General features: G+C 34.5%; 1 protein-coding gene and 1 long non-coding RNA gene across 2 annotated transcripts in view; both read right to left on the reverse strand.

Annotated features, from left to right (window-relative positions):
- The window catches only part of GALNTL6 (polypeptide N-acetylgalactosaminyltransferase like 6), a 1,123,375-nt gene that overhangs the window by 734,882 nt on the left and 371,113 nt on the right, over positions 1–17,380 (reverse strand). The gene's annotated exons all lie outside the window — the stretch shown is intronic.
- Positions 1,049–17,380, reverse strand: part of LOC115291288 — a 166,757-nt gene continuing 150,425 nt past the window's right edge. Inside the window, exons 3-4 of the long non-coding RNA XR_003908395.1 lie at positions 1,738–1,827; positions 1,049–1,318 (exon numbers count right to left, since the gene is read on the reverse strand). This is a non-coding gene — a long non-coding RNA (uncharacterized LOC115291288). The remainder of the gene's footprint in view (positions 1,319–1,737; positions 1,828–17,380) is intronic.

Here is a 17,380-nt window from a genome sequence, read left to right on the forward strand (position 1 = left end):
GTTACAGAACGTTAAACGGGCCTAGAATCATCTACAGAGAAGGTGCTCCATTTTTACACAGGTTCTACATTTATACATTCACAAAACACATTGATAAGTTGGTGTCAGAACCTTAAATATTACCTTTCAGTTGACAGAAGTCATGTTCTTTCCAGTCTGTATAAATTCTCAGGTTAGATAGCAACATAATTCCAAGTTGCTAACAAAATAAAATAAGCCTTGAACTGTTGTCAATCACTAAAACCTCTAGTATTTCTCTTGACTTTGTAAACATGGTGCCTGAAGTAGAGTTTAGAACTTAAATGTATGAAGCAGGAAGGAGGATATACTGAGTTCAGCTCCTATTTTTAGATTTCAAAATTCCTCAACAGAATATGGAAATCTGAGTCGCTATATAAAATATTAATTTTAATAAACAAATACATATATTTACAAAATACATTGTGTAGGATTATTTATGTCTTTGAATATCCAGGCTGTGGTTCCAGTTCCCAAACTAATGGCCAGGCTTAGGCCACAGTCTTAAGCTTGACCTCACTCATCTGCCTTAGAAACTGATTTCATTGTCTTTTATCTGGTGTAAAATTGGCTTCAATTACCAAGATCTTGAGCATATTAACCTATCCTCTGTATTTGTATTAGTATCTGAACTCCTGAGAGCATAGAACGATTTTTCATGTATCATTTTAATGAAACTCATATAGTCTCTCTACAAGGTGTCTGTGTAGATCTTTGCAAATAAAGACAAACACTGAGGAAGGACTGGTGAGGAGATCTGCAAAAGTGAAACTGTCAGGGAAAGAGGAAGTCCTGGAAAATGGTAACCCGATAGTGGCCTTTATTTTGAGCATAAGAAAGACAAAACAATTGAGTGGCTTGATATCTGGCATCCCAGAGAAGATCATTTCTTCCTGATGATACAGGTACAGCGATCACACAATTTGCAGAATAAAATTGTGTCATATAGTAATGGTTACTTTTATTACACAGATTTCTGTATGGAATTTATTTGTAAAGAAATTTAAAAAAGGATACTGTCATACACATATTATAATAATACAAACATTTTATTTTAAATAACTGTGTTCATGTAATACAAGGAACATACAATTTCGTAGTTCTACTGACATTTCCTGCTCCCTGCTCCAATCTCTCTGAAACAAGGTTTTAATGAGATTTTCATTCTTTGGTCAGTGATCTACACATTTTTGTTTGCAAAGGCAAAGGTCCTAGACCCTCACTTTATGGTTTCTTGGGGGTGTTTGTGAAGAATTTCTGAAGATGCCTCCTGATTTAGATCGGACACATGTCTGGATAGCTGAAAAAGATAGAAAAAAATGTTGTGTTTTAGCTTTTTTCCCCTATACTTTTACTTCATAAATTTCATTAACATTCTGACCAGAATTAATTGTCAGTAAACTGAAGTTTCTGCTAGTAACCAGAGAGATCAGTAGCAAACTATTCTGTGAAGAAAGGACAATGCTGTTAAGAGTAGTTATTTTGGTTAAAGCAGATTAACTGCTTGGTAAAGTCTCCCTCTTATCAAACAGGGGTAAGAACTCAGCAGTAGCCGTGATCCTGCTGACATACTGTATTTCTGTTTAAGCATATGAGGTAGAATAGTTGCGTTAGTGACCCTCAAAATTACTATAATTTTCACTTTTTTCCATCAAAACAGAAATATGTTAACTCAGCAGGAAAGCCCTCCTTATCCCTGATTGCTATGCAGCAGCGTACCTTGGAGAAATATTCAGGAGATCAGCATCTCATAAAAAATGACAAATTTTCTGAGATTTTTTCCATCTCAAAGTATTCCCTTTGTGATTCCTAAGGGGAAAGATAAAAAAAAAAAACAATAAAGAAAACTTAGTATAGAAGTGGACAGCATTTCTGTGAAAATTTAAAAGCAAAGAAAGATCATGTTAAAAAAAAAACATATTATATTAACCTTCAAGAATCACCTGGCCCCCTGGTGAAGGAGAATCCATAAACTTGGCAGTTTCCTGGGGGTATGAAGCCTGGGCTTCATGACCCCCTGAACTTTTCTTCAGGACATCATATGGTGCCTCTAGAATTCCACCCTATCAATTCTTCAAGGAAAAAACATAGCGTCCTCAGTTGTTCTCCAGAATCAACATTATCTTAAACTGCGACTCTATATTCTCATTAATCTGAGCTTACTGTGCTATGTCTAAAGGGAAACATGTAACACAGAAACATGAAATGAGGATTAGAGAGAAAAAGTGAAGATCTTTAGTCATGATAAGAATGGTAATGACAAGGAAACCACAATAGTGTCAAGTCTTTCTCCAAGTTTTATGTCACCCGGGTACTGTTGTACGAGTGCTAACAAAATAAACATCAGCGTAGCACTATGCCCAGAATTACAACTGAGGATACAGTATTAGTTCATAATTAAGAAATGATTTGACTATAGCATGGCTCAGTCATCTATTTCAAATTCCTAAAATATCCCTGTATAAACATGCTGAATTCAGGTATTATTATCATTTTCATAATAATTAAAGTCATCAATGTATCAACCATATGCATGCAAACATAGGTACGACCTCAACATTACCTTCTACTTTTAGTATTGTTGGAATTTTAAAAGTCCTTCATAGGGATAATTTTAGAGTTTTACCTGAAATTGTATTCATTCTAAATGAAGGCAATTGTAATATGAAAATTTCATGCTTGAAAAGCTCAAATATGTGTTTCAGCCTGTCTTAATAGCTCAGTTGGTGTTTTAAATTAATTCAGTCTTCAGGAAAATTTAGTAAAAAGGAAACACAGTCATTGTGCAACATCAAGAATATAACAAATATATATTTATTTTCAGCTGTATCATAATCTAACAAGTAAATTATATTAAATGGATCATTGGTAAATCAGATTTAATGCTTAGAAATAGTTGAGGATATTTTCCATGTTCCCCTTCCACTATCAATATTTTAATGCTGGTATAATTTTATTCAATCTACTATTCAGCTGGTCAGTCAACAGGTATTTATTAAATGCCTATTGTGGCACTAGAATATAATTGTCAGCCAGACAAAATTGTAGACCTCAGGGGCCTTATATTCTAGTAGGAGTCAGCATTCATTGCACCAATATTAATTGAACATCTACTATGTGCTTGGTACTTTTCTTGGTACTCGAGATTTATTAGCAACTAATGCAGGGAAAGATTCATGTTCTTGAGAAGCTTACATTCCAGGAAGGTGACATTTTAAAAAATATATAATAAACAAGTGAACTTTATAGTATTTCCTCTAATGAAGTCATTCATACTTTATGAATTTAAGTATTGTGAGGGGAAGTAAGGAACAGAGATGAGTTGAGTTTGGGGCACTGTGAATTTAAGGTGTCTAAGACTTAGAAAAAGGACACTTGGTAGATAATTGGATTTACTGGTAAATGAGCAATAATACTTTTCCTAATGGAAAATTTCACTGTAAAAATCATTAATCAAAGTATTTTATCTAAATATAAAGACCTATTCTTATATGGGCGGGCAAATATCTTTTCACATGGAATTGTCAATGTTTTTGAATACCCAAGCCAGGTTGCTTTTATAGTACTGATTATGTAGCCTAAGTATAATTTGTCTGCAGTGTTTGGGGGAAGAATGGAATCTCTACTTCTTTAAATACCAAACGATAAAATGTCACTACTTGACAAGTAGAGGAGAAAGCACTTAAGATCTAAATCTTAAAAGGGTCTTGGATCACGACTTTCACACCTAATTATTTCAAATACCAGCAAAGATGTTTTCCAAGCTCTTAATTTAGACCATCTTATTCAACAAATTGTATACATGAAAGACAATAGATCATAGTGTTTTCCTGGTATCTACTCTGTACTCTGAAAATAATTTACTTACGGGAAAGCAACTTTGACTGTTATAGCTTATAGTCTAAAGTTTATAAAAATTAGAACTAAATTTGAAACACACCATTTTATTGGACATAGATAGGAGATTGAATAGCTTATTATTAAATGAAAAAAAAAGATTTATCTTCATTTGGTCAGGGAACAAAGATTTCCATTATATTTATCATTTCTATGTTAAGGGTGTCAAGTGTACAACAATACAATTTCTCCTACTATACTTCATTTGGTATCTTGATAAGTATTAAAGATATATTTCATATTAACAATAAGTATAGATATCAATGAGTAAATACAATAAAATATTTTACTTTTACAGTCAAGAGTACTCTTTCATCTTTGTACTTGAAGAACAGATGGCCAGACATACTTGTATAAGCAGAGATATTATTTCTGATTGCAAAGTGATCTATACATGTGACTTTGCCTAAACTTTTTAGCATGCATCTTTCTACCATCCCAAATATCTGAAATAGATAATTCTTGATTTTACAGAGACAAAATAATTAGTGGTTAAGAGCACAAATTTCAGTGTCTCACTTTCTTACTCCATAAAATGGGAATGATAAAACTTATCTCACATATTTGTAAGATGAGGATAAAATTTACCTGTACAATATTCATTATAGTACTTAGCACACAGTAAATGTATATAAACACATGTATACTTATTCAATTGATAATTTATATTTTCAATTTTAATGTAACAATCATAGAGTTTGAAGCTAATATTTTATCAAATACAGTAAAACTATTTTTACTTCATGTAAAAATTAGTAAACTTATGTATTAGGAAAATAGATTACTTCCATTTAAAGTTTTGAATATTCTAGTCTTCCCAAATGCTATGAATATTTTAGACTTTCACAATTTCTCTGATAGGGTCGCCTGGGTGGCTCAGTTGGTTAAGCGTTCAACTTTGACTCAGGTCATAATCTCACAGTTTGTGGGTTTAAGCCTCATGTCAGATTCTGTGCTGTGAGCTCAGAGCCTGGAGTCTGCTTCAGATTCTGTGTCTCCCTCTCTCTCTGCCCCTCTGCCTCTCCCACTCTCTCACTCTCTCTATCTCAGAAATAAATAAATAGTATTTTTTAAAATTTCTCTAATATAACTACTCTAAAAATTAATTGTAAAAAATTAATTACACAAACAAATTAAAAGACACAAGCAAATTCAAAAAGCCACAGCCAAGATTTATTTACTTCAGAAGATGTAGGGGCCATAAACAAGTAATAATTAGATAATTTCAATTAATTGATAAAAATTAAGTGTAGAGTAGCATGAGAATCAGAAATACTTGGATTTCAGGTGCCTGGCTTTAGGAATCCCCATCCTTTCCTGGGTTTTACCTCCAGGAAAGAAGGTACCATGTCATTATGGTGAAGAGTTAAGAAAGACCCCACATGGTTGTTGGAAGAGAGGGAAAGAAACATTTGTAAAACGTGCCTAGAATGTTTTCTGTAACAAATACCTACTCTCCAGGGGAAAGGAAAGACTACAAGAGATGTCTCCAACTTGGGGAAAAGGTACTTTTCCAGTCTGGATTCCAGTTAACTCTAACTTTCTTGTATCATGTAAGAGAAAGCTAAGGAAGCCTTGTGAAGGTCACATTTCAGGGAAAGTCCCTATAAAAGACTGGGATTTAATTATAAAGTTAGAGGACACTTGCTTTCCCCCATCCCTACCACTATGCCGAACAAGGCTCAAGTGTAGTAATTGTGGATTACAGTTGAAAGACACAGGTTCTACCTAAAGAGCAGTTTTCTTAGAAAAGCCCAAAGACTGAGGGGAGACCAAAACAGGGGCACTAGGGGAAACCAAAGTTCCTGCAGCTACAGCAACATTAAATACAGCCCAATTCCTAGCCACCTGAGCACAAAACCTAATAGTACAGATGTATTTATTTATCTCAGTTCCTATTATCTCATACATTCTGTCTGGTTTTCAACAAAAAAATTAAAAAGTATGCTGAAAAGTTAAAAAAAAAGCAGCAGTCTAAAGAGACAAAAGAACATAGGTTTTTGAATTATCAGAAGGTGAACTTAAAATAACTAACATCTTAAGTCTAATGGAAAAAGCAGACAATATGTCAGAGCACATAGGAAATGCAAATAAAGGTAGAAACTCTGGGAAAGAATCAAAGGTAAAATCTAGAAATCAAAAACATTAATAGATGTGCCTGGGGTTCAAAGGGTTAAGAGGCCAACTCTTGATTTCGGCTCAGGTCATGATCTCACGGTTTCTGAGGTCAAGCTCCATATCAGACTCTGCACTGTCAGTGCAGAGCCTGCTTGGGATTCTCTCTCTCCCTCTCTCTCTCTCTGCCCTTCCCCATTTGCACACACACCAACACACACACAGACACACACAGACACACACACACACACACACACACATTCTCTCTCTCTCTCTCTCTCTCAAAATAAATAACTTCAAAAAGTTGATAGAAATGAAGAATGTCTTTGACCCTCATGAACAGAATAGACATAATCAAGAAAAGAATCAGTGGGCTTAAAGCTATATGGGCACTTCTACACCTGATATTCCAAGAGAAAAATTAATGAGAAAAAAGAAAATCAAGAAAAGTAAAATCTGAGAACTATGGGAGAAATTATATTTGAATTAATAATCACTGAGAATTTCCCAAAATTAATGACAGATACAAAACAGAAGAGCCAAGAAGCACAGAAAATAACAGGTAGGGCAAATACCAAAAATATCTATACGTACCCATATCATATTAAAATTTCAGAAAATTGAAGATAAAGAGAAAATCTTAACAAAACAAAAGAAAACAAAGTATAGAGAAGGAGTGAGAGGTAAAAGTTCTGTGCCCAATACCAATGTTTGTGGGTTTTCCCTTACACCATTGTGCAATTACTCAACACCAGCTGTGAGTCCTACAATTCAAATCAATTACATCACTATCTGCCCACAGACAGCAGGGTTCCATCGGTTAAGCATTCAGTCCTACATAAATGGCCTTCATTTCAGATGTCAGGTAGAAGGCCAGGTGCTTCTGACCCACTGGCTATACATAAGAAGTTCCTATATCCCCTCCTCAGGCTTGATGAATGCTAGAGTAGCTCACAGAACTCAGGAAACTGATTTCTTGACTAGATTACTGATTTATTAAGGAGATATTAAAGGAAACAAATTAACAGCCAGATGCAGAGCAAGTCCCAAACAAAAAGTTTCTGTCCCCATGGAGTTAGGGGCCCAGCGTGGTGGCCCATGAAAGCGTCTGGTTCACTCGGTGGAAGCTCCCCCAACTCTCTCCTCTTGGGTTTTTATGAGGGTGCATTACATCAGCATGACAGATTAAATCACTGGCCTTTGGCGATTTATTAAGATTTACTCAACCCCCAGCCCCCTTCCTCTCCCTGGGAATCAGGGCGTGGGCTGAAATCTCCACCCTTCTATTTGTTATTGGTTCTTCTGGCAACCAGTCCCCATTCTTTGGTGCTTTCCCAAAGTCCCTTCATTAACATAAACTTGGTTATGGTGGAAAGGGGGTTGTTATGAATTACAGCGATACCCACATCACCTTTATGGCTCTGAAGTGTTTTTAGGAACTGAGGACCAAATATTATAACAAAGACGTTCCTATTGTTCTTATCAGGAAATTCCAAGGGTTTTAGATACTCTAAACCAGGCACCATGGGAGAAGACCAAATGCATATATATATATATATATATATATATATATATATATTCACATATATCATATCTGCATGACCAAACATATATTCCTTAAAATTGTAATATTACAAGCCAGTTTGGCATTATCTTACCTATAGAGGAATAGGGATATGACTTACTTTTTTAATTTATTTATTTTGAGAGAGAGAGAGAGAGAGAGAGGTTGTATACATGCACAAGAGCAGAGAACGAACAGAGAATGAGAGAGAGGGAGAAAGAGAGAATCCCAAGCAGGCTCCACACTGTCACTGCAGAGCCTGACACAGGGCTTGAACATACAGACTGTGAGATCATGACCTGAGCAAAATTAAGAGTCAGATGCTTAACTGACTAAGCCCCCCAGGCATCCCAAGGATAAGATTTTAGAGGACTTTTTGTCAGACACCATGGAGGCAAGAAGGAAATGGAGTAAAATACAAAAATATTAAAAGAAAAAAAGCTACATAAAACTCAATATTGAGTGAAATTATTTTTCAGAAATGAAGAATAATGACTTTTTCAGACAAACAAAAACAGAGAGGGACTTTATTTCCAGGAGATCTACACAGCAAGAAATGTTAAAAGATGTTCTTCAAAGAGATGGAAAATTATATAGTGAAGAAACTCAAATTTACAGAAAGGAAGGAAGAAGAATAGTAATAAATTAGGGTAAATTTTTTTCTTCACCTTTAATTGATGTAAAACATAATGGTTTGTTTAAAATAATAATAGTAATGATTGGGTAAATATAGCATATGGATGTGAATCAAGTGACAGCCATATCCTAAGGGAAAGGAAGGAAGCATTGGGAACAGTCTATTGTAAGGATGCTGCAGTACATACAAAGCAATATGCCATTGTGTAAAGGGGGATGGAAATTTGTTAAAAATTAATAATGTAACTCTAGTAAAACTAATAAAAATTTTAAAAGTAGAATTGAGGGGCGCCCGGGTGGCTCAGTCGGTTAAGCCTCCGGCTTCGGCGCAGGTCAGATCTCACGTTCGTGGGTTCGAGCCCCGCGTCGGGCTCTGTGCTGACAGCTAGCTCAGAGCCTGGAGCCTGCTTCCAGTTCTGTGTCTCCTTCTCTCTCTGCCCCTCCCCCTTTCATGCTCTGTCTCTCTCTGCATCAAAAATAAATAAAACATTAAAAAAAAAAGTTTAAAAGTAGAATTGACACCTGAGAGGAAATAAATGGAATTCTATAAAATAATCAAAACTATAGAAAGTAGAAAGAGAAGAGAAAATTACCACAACAGATAGAAAATAAACATGATAAACATATCAATAATCACTGCAAGAGATTGCTTGGATCAAAATATGAATAATCTAAAAACACCAATTAAATGACAGATTGTGAGAGTGGGAAATCTCTGTACCTTCCTATCAGTTTTGCCGCAAATCTAATACTACCCTAAAAGATAATGTATACAAATAAATAAATGAATGAATGGGTGAATAAGTAGGCAAGTAAGAATTAACAACAAATACCCACAATAATGGAGATCATTCAAAGGGACACAAGCACCAACTGAAACTGTTTCCAAATAGCCAAAGCTAAAACAGTTCGAACACAAAGATCTTAACAGATTATAACACAATGTGGTCATTAAGTGTCCATGAGAGCATACTGATATAAATAAATTGTTGAATAAGTAAATAAAGTTGAAAGAGACAAATATTCTGTGTAGAAGGAATTCAAAATTATTTATATAGATTTCCTACTCTCAAGTAGGTGGAGCATAACTTTCGACTCCTTAATGTTGGCATAGTGACTTTGTTCCAAGGAGTATGAAGTATGAAGGCAGTGGGGTTGGAGGTAAGAATTTCACAGAGGGAGAAACCTGACAAATACGCTTTTAGCTAGATGATCAAGATCAACATCAATATTGATCAGTCCTAGTGGAATTATGTACCCTTGATATGATGCCATAAACATGGCACTTTACCTCAGTGGTCCTTCTCCCCAAAATCCATAACCCCAGTCTAATTATGAGAAACACAGCAGACAATCTCCAATAGAGGGACATTTTACAAAATACCTAACCAGTACTTCACAAAACTATGAAGGCCATCAATAATTAGAAGGCGAGTATGAGAAAGTGTCACAACCAAGAGGGGCCTTAGGTGACATGATGGCTAAATGTAATGTGGTACTCTACGATGTATGTGGGACAGAAAACAGGACATTAGGTAGACATTCAGTAAATGTTAATATAGTATGGACTTTAGTAAATAACAATATATCAGGATTGTTTCCCTAATTGTAACAAATGAATCGTACTAATTTTAAGATGTTAGTAATAAGAGAATCTGTTCTGGGGTTATGAGAACTCTGTGTACTATCTTTGCATCATTTCTGAAAGTCTAAAACTGTAACCAAAATAAAGTTTTTTTTAAAAATGACTATCAGTCCTTTCAGCATTAATTTTGGAATTTGAACAATATATATACTTTTTGTATTATTAAATCTATCGATACAACTGAAGTGCATACTTGTCTTTTCAATTCATGGCCCTGCTGTCAAAATTTCTCATTTTTTACTGTGATGTATATTGGCATCATTAATAACTGTGAAGTGAATAATGGGAAAAGATGGCATTTGCTTTCTCTGTGTTGTACTAGTTTGCATTTAGATGATGATAAACTATTCATTTTAATTATTTTTATTTACTTACTTGTCTTGATACCATTTAACATTCTAATGTACCAAAGAACCTTTTTGCCAGCTTGACCGGGAAATAGAAATCCATTCAGCAAAATGAATTTACGGAAGGGCAAATATAAATTTGAATAAAATGAAAATTAAACGAGCAAGCTCTAGCCTCTATTTATTAAATCTATGAATAAGTAAATGAAACAGTCTTCTTAATATAATTCCTTATTTTGATCCTTGTTATTATGCCCACATTAAAAAAGAGAGAGAGAGAGAGAAGTATGTTTATTTCATTGAGTTACAATTATGGTCATCTGTTAAAGCACTGGAGGATGATGTCAGTTTGTCTTTGTTTTTCTTTGTGTGTTCATAGTTGTTATGATTGAATAAACTGTAGCATTAAAACAAATAAAAGCTGTTATTATTTGCAAATGTTTGGTCTTTTAGAAGTATTTCATATTTTTGACCAAGGATCCTGGATTCTTCTTTAGAAGACAGTTAGAATGCATAATTTTTCAAATAGAATCTTCTAAATTATATCACATTGATGCTTTTGAGGGGATTCATTATGATCTACCTATCAATGGACTTAGGTACACCATCTATATACTCTAACCTTGCAATGGATAGTTCCTACAACACTAAAACATCTCAGAGTTAACCTCTGTGAGAGATTGCTTGGATCAAAATTTATCTTTGCAATTTTGTAACATGTAAGAGTATGACATTATTTGTGAATTTTGAGACATGTAATCATATAGAAGAATGAAATCACTTTAACAACTTGACCAAATTTTTTCCTTCATCACTAGACATCTTTGTAATAGCTTTTTTTCTAGAATAGACAGTAGAACCAGGGGGAAAAAAGAAAACAAAAGAAACAGAAAATTTGAGACTTTCTGTAGTCTAATGTTTCTCATGTATTTTGAGCAATTATTTATGCTTGAAAACAGGATCCTTTTTGTGTCTTCCTGTAATTTTCACACAAAGCTAAAGAGAATAAATCCTTTCTTCTACATAACAGCCATCTAATTATTTGAAGTCAATGGTTCTTCAGGTTTTCATGCAGACATGATTCCTAGAGACTTCATCATCCTTGTCAATTTCCATCTACTAACAACCATTCTTGGCTGTGATGTCTAGGTAGAGTCTGACCAAACCAAGAAGAGACAAATTTAACTCTCTTGTTCTGTAACCAGTATTTCTGTCAAAGCAGTCACTAAATACACTCTCTGTTCCTACCTATAAAATTATTTTTATATATAATTATGTTTTATGGTCTTAGAGGTGAAATAACTCATGGAGTATCATATACTATAGGTGGTATAAACCATATACCATCAAAATTCTCACTAATTGTCTTCAAAAAAATACCAAATGGTGCAAATGTGAGAAAGCCCCTCAGCAGGTTTGGCTCTGTTGAAATTCAGAATTTCCTGAAGTTTATTTACACTTTTATGATATTTCCCGCTTCATAATGAAATGAATTGTTTACATCTTCATACTAAAGTTTTATATTTATTTGTGCTTTAGAAACTCAGTATTTTTAATTATACATTGGTTATATGTCAATTTTTTTACATTCCAAAAATCCAAGTTCTGCTCCTAATTCTATGATTTTATGTTTAGAGCAATGATTGATTTACTAAATTAATTAAAAATAGAAAGTATAAAAATTACAAAAGAATACTTTTCATATAACCTTAAACTTGCTGGGGTAAACAAGACAATATCCTTTAAGATCAGTCTCCAATAACAGCCCAACTTCCAATATGTACAGGTCAGGCATCTTACTCTTAGAGCTCTTGAGCTCACTTCATGACAGCCAAATGCTATCAACAAGAATTGCACAAAGAGCTAAAACACTAATTGTAGCCTCCCCTTAATACTCAGTTTATTTTAAGAATTGGAGAAACCTCTAAATAAGCATAGGGTATAGGAAAACTTTTATAACTAGCATAGAATGAATGAATATATATTCTAAAGGGTGGATGTTAATAGCAAATACTGTGGTTTGGGAATAGTTCTAAGAAACTTAATGTGTATCACACACTTAACAATGTACCTGGGCCTATTTTAAGGCCTTACAATAATTAATTTAGTTAATCTCTGAAAACTTCATTAGATGGAAGATAGCTATATCTTTTTTATATCTGAGGAAACTGAGGCACATAAAATTTAATACGTCAATAAGTTCAAGGTCACACAAGCTAGTAACAGGCAGGGAAGGAGTTTTTATGTCCTTTAGTCTAGTTCCAGATGCGGTATTAACAGCTATACAAACAACTATGCAAATGGCTTCTTGGAAAGAGGTGTTGTCTTGGCTCTGCCAAAGGTCAATTTAGGAAAAAGGAGCAAAAGCTTACCCACTTCAGAAAAGGTTACCCAAATTGAGACTAAAAATTAACAATTCCAAACAGAACTCTGGAAGCTTCCTCTACTTGCTGGAATCAACTTCCGCTTGCTCTTTCAGAAAAGGGCACTAGCATCCATCCATCTCTTTCACTGTCTCTCCTGACAATGACAAAAGCATCCCTACTTGGTTCCCCAGGGTTCCCTATTGTCCTTCTATAATCCATTCTCCACAAATATCCAAAGTGGGCTTTTCAAAACACAACTCAAATCACGCACTATTTACTTAAACCCATTTAGTGAATTAATTCATTACGCTTAAATTAAAATCCAAAGTGCTTACCAAAATTTAGGAGACCCTAGTGAGAGTAAGCAAATGAAAGACATGAAGTTTCTTAGGACTATTCCTAAACCGGAGTATTTCCTATTAAAATTCACTGTCATTTAGAACACATATTCATTCTGTATTGTTTATAGAAGTTTTCCTATTCCCTGTGTTTGTTTAGAGTTTTCCCTAATTCTTAAAGGGGGACTAACACTGTTTCAGTGACTAAAAGATGACAGAGTGAGAACAAAGTTAATGAGAAGCTATAATTAGACCCTATGCAGCCATATAGGAATCCAAGCTTCTCCCACTGTCTGGCATGCTCTTTTGGCCACAATTCATACAACTGTCTCTTTTCTCATCATTCACATCTCACTTCAATTGTCACTTATTAAAAAATGCCTACCTACTCCCAACCCTATCCAAAGTCGTCCCCTCTGCTACAATGGGCCATATCACTTCTATCACCTATCTTTCTCTGAAGTAGCTTATCGGGCTCATATGGACAATGCCAGTACAAATTACTCATACCGTTACAAAGGAGAAAACACATATGTATTCACTCATCCAGGACTGCTGAAGCCATTCATTATAAGACACTATGTTTTATCATGAAACACTCCCTTCATTTCATTATGTGTCCCTCCTTTCATTATGTTCTGTGGTCTCTCTCCTACTATCTCCCTGCACCCACATCATTTGGGCATTCTTTCTTCTCAGATCATCACTGTTGACAAGAAAAACAATTGTCCTTGTAGGGGGAGGGAATAGAATAGAATCAGAATGTCCTTCTGCTGAAAAAATTTAACTTCCCACTGGGAAGAATGCTTAAATGTTTTTCATTAGATGTTCAGTTAAGGGTTTCTGAGTGGTTCGGACTGTTAAGCATCCAACTCTTGGTTTCAGCTCAGGCAGGTCTTGATCTCACAGTTCCTGGGTGGGGCTCTGCACTGGCAGCTGGGGCCTGCTTGGGATTCTCTTTTCCCCCTCTCTGCCCCTCCCCAGTCTCTCCAGTCTCTCTGCCTCTTCCCCACTGACGCTGTCACTCTCTCTCAAAATAAATAAGCAAATAAATGAGTAAATAAATAAATAAATAAATAAATTCCATTAAAATTATAAACACATATTCAGTTAAATTTTTTCTTTATATAGTAAATCTAGAGATTTTTTTGTTTTGTTTCGTTTTTGTCTTTCATTGTAATTTTTTTTCCTCTGGAAACACCAGTTACAGCCTTATATGCATAATGGGAAAGGAAAACCACATTTTCCTTCTATCTGACAATTTCAATCCATTTGATGGTAGAGCTGGTGGAGGCACAAGCAAGATGAACAGCTCCTAAGAAGAAGATGTGAAGACATCTCTGGAATGGATTTTCGAGTAAAGAACAAATATCACAGAAGCAGACTGACTCCTTTGGTAACCCTGCCTACTAAACCCTTCAGAGCGTCCTGGAAGTAGGAGAGAGAAGAAACAAAGACGAGCATCTTTCCTTTGTCACAGCGGTCCTCTGACCTAACTTCAACACCGTCAATCTCACAATATGTGGATTAGCAAGATGCCACTTGAGCTAGGTCATCCCTGGACCCTTTTCAATTGCCCAGACAGGTGATAACTAGGCCAAAAAAGTGGTCAGTGGCACACATTTCAGCATAACTCACTTTCAATTCCATATTCTATTTCACACCCTTAGCTAAAGTCTTCATCTGGAAACTTTTCTGTATTGTGTCTGCTATCATATAATGGCTCCCTAATCTTTGCACATCCTCTATCGTTTTCACTGACTTTATTCTCTATGCATTCATTTATCTATTTATTGACAATGTATTAAGTGTTATGTTTTATATTTGTACAAGAGATGCAAGAATGAATAAAATTTGTGAGCTTAAGAAGTTCAGTTCTAATGTTGGAGAAGGTATATAAGCTACCAATATAGTGGATCTAAAGGTTCTTAGCTATTTGATTTTGGTATTAGCAAAAATATATCTTGATTTAAGGAACTAGCATTTCTTTCAAAAACGAAGATAAGTCATAAACTACAGAATTAGGACTTCTGACTTCTTTGTCAATAGAAATTACAAATATATTTCTCACCTTATAGCTATGTTGAAATACTGTTTGATTATCCCCTCTTTAAATTATAGTAGTTATTAAACCCATCGCTAGATCTCAGTTACTAATGAACTAGTAAAGGAACACAATGATTACTACATCACTATTTTGATAATTCTATTTTCATCTGTTTGCTTCCCTTTGTAATTTTATACATTTTATTTTATAGATTTTAAAATATAATTCTAAAAAGGGTCCATAAGTTTTACCAGATCAACATGTCATTGCCTAAGTACCCCTTGTCTAGGGTAAAAATATAATTCATCAGCCCAACTGAGGCATTTTTTAAAAATGAGAGAATAATATCATTAATAATTATTATAATTAATAATTGTAATATTGTAATAAAATAATAAATATTATATACAGTACATAATATATTGTAATATTATAATAATAATTGTAATGTAAATATTAATAATTAAAAGATAGCTTAGACTATTAAAATAGTTTTGGAGTTTACCAACCTTAAGTCCAAAATAAATAATAAGTATTGTTTTAGTGATAATAATAATAATAATAATAATAAAGACACTTGTTATCAACCAAGAAACATAAACAACCAGAAACAGGCATGCATGTAAACAGAGGAAAAGAGTAGATCCCTGCATGCAGCCCACTGTCTGTCCCTTCCTAGACTATCAGGCAGGTTGGATCTATATGGTAATCCTGACTTGTTTAATTCTAGACCAGAGAATCATGCACATCTTTACCATGCACTACACACCTTAGCAATCTTTTAGTTATTAAAATGGTGTAATTTTAAAAATTATAACATATAAATACACCTTTCATATATTCCTTAATTTTTATTCTTTTTAGGTTTATATTTCAGGACAAACATCTCCTTTTTAAAAAATAATTTTTTAAGGTTTATTTTTGAGAGACAAAGAAAGATAGAGACAGTGTGCTAGTGTGGGAGGGGCATAGAGAGAGGGAGACACAGAATCTGAAGTAGGCTCCAGGGTCTGAGCTGTCAGTACAGAGCCCAATGTGGGGCTCAAACTCTCAAACTGTGAGATCATGACCTGAGCTGAGGTCATGCTTAACTGACTGAAACACCCAGGGGCCCAAAATCTCCTCCTTTATGTAGAAAGCAACCTTGTAAACTTCAAAATTTTGAAACTTTAGTTATATAAAGTCACATAATTTTTAATAGAGGATTGAATATATCTTCACATTAATTTAGTTTAAAAAATCTCTATTAAGGTGCTAAACAACTAAAGATTTTTAACAGAGAAAAGAGCACCAACCTTTAGATTTCATGGGTTTGGGAATCAAATGCCAATAATGCCACATACTAAGTTGTAAGGTCTTGGAAAAACAATATAATATAGTTGGCTCTGACTCCTTCATATCCCTCCTCCATCCCAGTTTAAAAATGGAGAAATGTTTGGGAGGTTAAATGACATAATGTAGGAAAACTTCTCAGAATTCTGTCCAGCTTTTATGAGATTGATATCCTATATAACAAGGGTCTATAATAATTATTCTTAATTTCCCTAATACCTAAAACAGTATCATTATTCCTTAGTTGTTTATAGTTAAAACCTTAACAGATACATTCCTCTCCTTTATCACTTTTGCCTAATTTATCAAGTACTGGACATCTTTCGACAAAGCTTACAGATTGTTTCTTTTCTTTGCATTCCCCCAAGACCACTCAAATACAAATATATACTCATATCCTCAGCAATTATTGAAAACAATTACCAATTTATTCGCTCTCATAATAACACCTAATTACATATCCACATTTTAGTATTTTTTATTACATCATTTTAAAAGGTGAATTTACCCCTATTCCTTATCACTATTTTTGCTAATTAAAATATCTGACCTTCAAAGCTGTCATCATCAAGACAGTATGGTACTGGCACAAAACCAGACACATGGACCAATGGAATAGAATAGAGAACCCAGAACTGGACCCACAAGTATATGGCCAATTAATCTTTCACAAAGCAGGAAAGAGTGTCCAATGGAAAAAAGACAGCCTCTTCAACAGGTGGTGTTGGGAGAGCTGGATAGCAACATGTAGAAAAATGAAATTAGACCACTTTCTGACACCATTCACAAAAATAAACTCAAAATGGATAAAGGATCTGAATGTGAGACAAGAAACCATAAAAACCCTTGAGGAAAAAGCAGGAAATAGCCTCCTAGACCTCAATCACAGCAATTTCTTCCTCAACACATCCCCAGAGGCAAGGGAATCAAAAACAAAAATGAACTACTGGGACCTCATCAAGATAAAAAGCTTCTGCACGGCAAAGGAAACAATCAAAACAACTAACAGGCAACCAACAGAATAGGAAAAGGTAGTGGCAAATGGCATATCAGATAAAGGGCTAGTATCCAAAAT

Source organism: Suricata suricatta, chromosome 1 (assembly GCF_006229205.1).
Source record: "Suricata suricatta isolate VVHF042 chromosome 1, meerkat_22Aug2017_6uvM2_HiC, whole genome shotgun sequence".
NCBI lineage: Eukaryota > Metazoa > Chordata > Mammalia > Carnivora > Herpestidae > Suricata > Suricata suricatta.